Here is a 6,899-nt window from a genome sequence, read left to right on the forward strand (position 1 = left end):
TACCCCCTCAAATAATCCAGCTTCTCCCAGGAGACTTTGGCCTTCTCTATAATATCCCAGCCTCCCTCTGAGATACTCTTGGTCTTCCTCACTGCCCACAATATTCTAACACCTTGTGAAATAACCCAGCCCTCAATGACGTTCTGTAACCCCCACTGTACAATACCCCATTATCTCTGATGTACTCCAGACCCTGCTGTGAGGCTCCAGCTCAACGTTTGTGTGTGTGTGTGGTGGGGGGTGGTGGCAAGTTTACTGAGCAATAGTGCAGAGCTCCTGAAGAGGGAGGGAACCCGAGAGGACTGCCCTCCAGCTCAACTTTAAAACGTGCACTCCAACCTTCATACCCCAATCCCCCCGAAACATACCAACACATATAATATTCTGCACCCACTTTAATACTCTAGCCCTCCCTCACATTAGAGTTCTCCACCCCCCGTGAAAATCTTGCTGCCCCTTCAGGAAAACTCCAGCCCCACTCTGATACCCAGCATCTCTATAATGTTCTGTCCTGTCCCCCAGGGAAAAAGGAATTCCAAGACCTGCCCAGGGCACAGCAAGTACTTGATCCGGCTCCTACTGGTTCTCATGTCCTCCTGAGCCTCAAACGGCTCCTGGGCATCAGGGTAGGGGAGTGTCAACACCTCTGGTAGGAGAAATCTGGGAGATGATCCCACTGCCTGCCTCATGGTGCTTCCAGCCAAGCGCTGCCCTCCTCTAGAAACCTCCCCCCAACCCCCAGGATAAGAGCCCCACTAACCAGAAACACAGTAGCAGTCCCGAAAGGTTGGGAGCACCTAGGCCGTGGGGGGGCATACCCCTGACCTGCCAGGTCAACTTGTCATGAGTCCCCTGGCTGGGTCAGTCGCCCAGAGCCAGTCCCACAGGCTCAGTCAGGCCCTGTACTCTGCCGGTTTTCCCCTTGTCCTGCTCTGGGACACCTGTCCTGTGGCTCCATGGGTCTGTTGATAAACGGGCAGCTAAGCCAAGGCCAAGCTGCCTCTCTGTCCGAGGAGCAGAGCCTCTGGGCCATCAAGGAGCAGAGCCGAGCCCCTGGACTTGTCCAAGTGTCACCCACCGGGTCGCCCTTCTGTGAGGGTGAATACAGGCAGAGCCTGGCAAGTGCCTGACCCCAGGGGGCTGCATGGCAGGGGATCTCAATTCTGGGTTCTGCAGGCCGAAGGAACCAGGTTCCAAACCCAGCTTTTCTGTGTGACCTTAGGCAAACCACTTTCCCTCTCTGAGCAGCAGTGGCTTCACCCTAGCAACAGAGAAAAGCATTATCTTGCCCCTCCCCAGTTTGCTTCAAGGCTCAAGTGAGATAGTGGTTATGGAATGAATCTTTCATTTAACCAATATTTTAGTGCCTACTATGTGCCGGGTATGCTTTAGACATAGAAAGTATTTATGATTTCTCCCTGTATCAATTAGCTTATGAGGATGGAGGGACTAGGGTAAGGAGCGGTTGGGGGAGAGATTCTAAAACTCCTGATCAAGGGCGCCTGGGTGGCTCAGTTGGTTAAGTGTCTGCCTTCGGCTCAGGTCATGATCCCGGGGTCCCAGGATCGCCAGGACTGAGCCCAGGGTGGAGCCCTGCATCGGGTCCCCTGCTCAGCAGGGAGTCTGCTTCTCCCTCTGCCCCTCACCCTGCTCGTGTTCTCTCTCTCTCTCTCTCTCACTCTCTTGGTCTCTCTCTCAAATAAATAAACTCTAAAATAAATAAACAAACAAACAAATAAATAAACCAAACAAACTCGCTGGCTGGTTTCTGACTACTGTTTGTACATCGGGTAAAGGTGCTTTTAAAGCCATCATTTCTTTTATTCCTCATCCTGGGAGACAGCTATTACTGTTCTAGTTTTATTGATGCAGAAGCTAAAGCTGAGAATTGTTAAGTCACTTGCCTAACATAACACAGCTAGTAACTTGTGGGGCCTGAATGAAACTCGCAGCCTTTGACAAGGAAGGAGGTCAGAGTATCAGCACGCACCTGCCCAACAGCCACCACCCCCAGCACCCCCAGCACCACCCACCCCCACCCACCCCCTTGCTCCTGTGCTGTGTGGACATGAGCCAGTTCTCTTCCCCGGGGGTCTGGCAGAGGGGCTTCAGCCAGTATTCTCTCTGACCTCCGGGAGTCCCCGGTCATATACAGGCCAAGACGACAAGACAGGCTTCAAGCAGAGACTCCTGGACATTGAAGAGCCCTCATTGGACGTCTGTCCTTGTACAGATCAGGAAACAGAAGCCCAGAGACAGGCAGAGGCTTATCTGAAGGTCATACAGCCTGTGAGAGGCCCTGCCTCTTCACCAGGTGAAGACTGGCTTGCCCATAAAAGGCCAAGCGTGCAGAACGCCCCCTGCTGGTGCAGACAGGAAGTGCCCAAGGTTCGGAGTAGGGAGAAAATCCCACCGGCCTAGAACGCAGAGCCTGGGCAAAACAAGAGGAGAGAGGCCCCCAGATGGGGGGCACCTCAGTGCAAAGGCGGTGGTGTGCATCATCATGGAGGCCCACCCCCTGCCCACATGTGGATCTCCTCTGCTTGCTCACACTCTGGCCCCACCTGAGACCAACCATTCTGCTCCTGAGCTGTTCTGGCCACTGTTGTTCTTCCTGCTCTTGAGCTGAAACTCTGCCTGCCTGAGGTCCCCCCACGAGTCAGAGTTCTGCTTGCTGTCTGGGGCCCCCGGGAATGAATGTCATTCCTGGCCACTGAGCAGCGGGGCTCTATCAGAAGTTTCCCCTGTGGGCAGTCTCCTGTTTATCCTTCAGAACCCACTCAGACGCTCTCTCCTCTGGGAGGTCATCCCTGTCCCTCAAGCAAAATTGATTCCTGCTTTCATTCCTGTTTTCAACTAGTGTCTATCAAGCACTTACTAGGTGTCAGGCACTTGCAAGCTGCTGGGTAGACTTAGAGATAAAACCCCTGCCTGAGTGGAGCTGAAAATCTAGGAGACAGAGAGAGAAAAACACATTGACCACTATCTGCGATAGCAGGTTTTTCTCCAAAAATATCTAACCAAGGTTCACATGCTATGTTTGGTGGTGATGCTTCTTTGGTCTCTTTTAGTTTAGAATGGTTACCCCCATCCTGCCTTTTTTTTTTTTTAAGATTTTATTTATTTTTTTATTTGAGAGAGAGAGAGAGAGAAAAACAGCATGAAAGGGGAGAGGGTCAGAGGGAGAAGCAGCCTCCCTGCCGAGCAGGGAGCCCGATGCGGGACTCGATCCCGGGACTCCAGGACCATAACCTGAGCCGAAGGCAGTCGCTTAACCAACTGAGCCACCCAGGCGCCCCCTTTTTTTTTTAATGACAGCAACTTTTTAAAGTGACCAGGCCCGTTGTCTCATAGACTATTCCATACTGTAGGGGCGCCTGGGTGGCTGAGTGGGTTAAGCATCTGCTTTGGCTCAGGTCATGGTCCCAGGGTCCTGGGATCTAGCCCCGCATCGGGCTCCCTGCTCAGCGGGAAGCCTGCTTCTCCCTCTCCCACTCCCCCTGCTTGTGTTCCCTCTCTCACTGTGTCTCTCTCTGTCGAATAAACAAATAAAATCTTTTTAAAAAATAAATAATATATTTTATTTATTTATTTGAGAAAGAGAGAGAACAAGTGAGTACGGGATGGGGGGTAGGGGAGGAGCAGAGGGAGAGGGACCGGCCGACTCCGAGCTGAGCACGGAGCCCAATGTGGAGCTTGATCCCAGGTCCCTGAGATCATGACCGGAGCTGAAATTAAGAGTCCGACACTTAATCGATTGAGCCACCCAGGCAACCCCCTTCCTTTGATTTCTTGGAACCACTTAAAAATGTAAAAGCCATTCTTAGCTCAGGGGATGCACAAAAACAGGCAGAGGGTCACATATGACCCCTAGTTTGCTGACCCCTTGATTGCTTTTAGATTAAGCATCTGTAGCAATTCTTCTTCTCAGTGATGATGTATACTTAGTCGTCATCACATGAGGAGGCACATAGTGCCAGCCTACTCCAGTTACGAGGTGTCTACCGGATCGCCCCACTAAAAAGGAAAGGTCCCTTTTGCAAGTACAGATCAGCTGTGCGGGACTCCTTCGGCACTGTGTGAACATTCTGTTCTTTAAAACCTTTCACTTGGGGTTTTTGGCATCTACTGTGCCCTGAATTGTGTTCCCGCCAAATTCATACGTTGAAGCCTTAATTCCCACTGTTGACTGCATTTGAAGATAGGGCACTTATGGAAGTAATTAAACTTAAATGAGGTAATAAGGGTGGGACTCTAATCCTATGGGACTAGGGTCCTTCTGAGAAGAGACACCAAAGAGTCCACCTTCCAGGGCGCCTGGCTGGCCAGTCGGTGGAGTGACAGACTCTTGGTTTCTGCTCAGGTCCCACGCTCAGGGTCGTGGTCTCAGGGTCATGAGATCGAGCCCGTGGAGTCTGTTTGTCCCTCTCCCTCCCCGGCTGCCCCTCAGGCTCGTACACACGTGCTCTCTCTCTCTCTCTCTCTCAAATGAATAAAATCTTTTAAAAAAATAAAAAACTGTTTTTCTTTATAAAAAAAAAAATAGTTCACCTTCTCTCTGCCATGTAAGAATGCGTCGGGGGGTGGCTGTCCACAAGCCAGGAAGGAAGCTTTCACCAGAAACCAGTCCCACCAGACCTAGATGTGGGACTTCCAGCCTCCAGAACTGGGAGAAATAAATTGTTGTGTGAGCCACCCAGTCTATGGTATTTTGTCATGGCTGCCCAAGCTCACTCACACATCATTGATGATTCTTGCCTAAATTGATTATCTAACTGGGGCTGCAAATGGGGTTTTTCTAGTTCTCACATTCCTTCTCGTGTATTGGTTGGCATTTTTCTGCAAAGAAAAGCTTTCCCTCATCAACTAGGAATGAACTGCAGTTCCTCCTAAGAAGGCAGGATAAATGCTTAATTCTCTAAGGGAAGGTTTTTGTTTTTTGTTTTCTTTTTAAATGGGAAATTCTAGAACCTATTTGCATGCTGCAAGGATAATTCTGTGGAGAGGGAGAGATGGATGATGCTTGAGAGGGGGTTTCAGAGGGTGGGAAGTACTCAAAAGGTGAGGGCATTTATGAGCACCAGTGGGGAGGGAGGTGGAGGAAAGGCAGAAGACAGAAGAAAGGGCAAGAACTGGTCCTCTGGGCAGACAAATAGGGCCAGCTTACTAGGAAATGCACTGGAGGATTGCTGAGTCTGGTTCATGTCCTTTTGAGGCTGGGAGTTGTGACCCTGTCTGCCTGGTAGGTGCTTTTCTCCTCCATCCCCAGAGAAGGTGGGTGGTTGGCTTGCTGTAGGCCTGGGGATTTCCAGGCAAGTATTCTGGAAGGGGAGGGTGGCAGAGCAGTGCACAGTCTTTGCCAAGGAGGATATAAGGACTGACAACAGAATCTAGGCTGCTTGAAAACAGAAGCCAGAACAGGAGGAGAGTGATGGCTTACATGGGAAATGGACGGCAGGGCTCAGCAGGCTTGCTGGACTTTGGTATTTGGTTTTGGTATGAATTTTCAGAATTGTTTGGAGGGAAAATGTGAGTGAGGGAGCTAGAAGGATAGTGGGGGATTTCAACAGGCCCCTCCTGTGGCCTCTTCATCCCGTGCCCACCAGTCTCCTGTGCCACAAAGAAGGCAAGCACTGGAGCCTGATTCCTATTTGAGACCCCAGCCCCCAGCCTGGCACAGGCAAGTCACAGGAAAGGTCTGAGATTTGATTGAATGTTTGAATGGATGATAGCAAACACTTCTATGGCACTTGCTATGTGCCAAGCACTCGTCTCACAGCTCCTTGATTTTCCCCAGGACTCCTATAAAATGGGGTCTACTAGTATCTCCAGTTTACGGATAGAGATACTGAAGCACAGAAAGGTAAAATAATTTGTCCAAGGTCATAGAGGTAGGAAGAGCCAAACTTGGTCTACAAACCAGGCAGTCCGGGCCCAGAGTCTGTGTCCCTAACCACCAGGTTATTCTGAATGGATGAGCGAGGGTCCTAGACTCTGCCTGTCTGCCCTGAGTGATGCCGGGCATCTCTTGAGGCCAGAGCCCTGACCTGATCAAGAGATTCATAGACAATGAGCAATGAGCTGAGAAATATACCATTTTAGATTGTAACAACTGCCATGAAGGAGACAAACTAGGTGCCCAGAGCAAGAATGAGGGGACCTCTTTAGATGGGGTGGTCAAGGAAGACTTCTCTGAGGACGTAGCACTTCAGGTCAAAGATACACAGGAGCCAGTACTGTGAAAAGCAAGAAGTGTGTCCTAGGAAGAAGGAACAGCATGTGTGAAGGCCCTGAGGCAAAATTCAATGTTTTCTGGGAACTGAGAAGGATTCCAGTGTAGCTGAGGAGGAAGACAGCCCAAGTGGGACCAGAGGGGGAGACAGGGACAAGGCACACAAGGCCCAGGAGGCCATGACAAGGCACTTGAATTTTATTATTCTTTATTCTGATTGCCTTTTATTTTATGTTTATTATTCCAAGCAAACTGGAGGGTAAGCCATAGGAGAATTTTAAGTGAGGAACTTATGTGGTCCAATTTGTATGTTTTTTAAAGATTTTTTATTTAGGGCGCCTGGGTGGCCCAGTTGGTTAAGCGACTGCCTTTGGCTCAGGTCATGATGCTGGAGTCCCGGGATCGAGTCCCGCATCGGGCTCCCTGCTCGGCAGGGAGTCTGCTTCTCCCTCTGACCCTCCCCCCAACTCATGTGCTTTCTCTCTCTCTCATTCTCTCTCTCTCTCAAATAAATAAATAAATAAAATCTAAAGATTTATTTATTTATTTATTTGACAGAGAGAGAGACACAGAGAGAGAGGGAACACAAGCAGGGGGAGTGGGAGAGGGAGAAGCAGGCTTCCTGCTGAGCAGAGAGCCCGATGCGGGGCTCGATCCCAGGATCCTG

This window comes from Eumetopias jubatus, unplaced genomic scaffold (genome assembly GCF_037043125.1).
Source record: "Eumetopias jubatus isolate StellerSeaLion01/CBP00866 unplaced genomic scaffold, mEumJub1_p1.0 scaffold_4, whole genome shotgun sequence".
NCBI classification, from domain to species: Eukaryota; Metazoa; Chordata; class Mammalia; order Carnivora; family Otariidae; genus Eumetopias; species Eumetopias jubatus.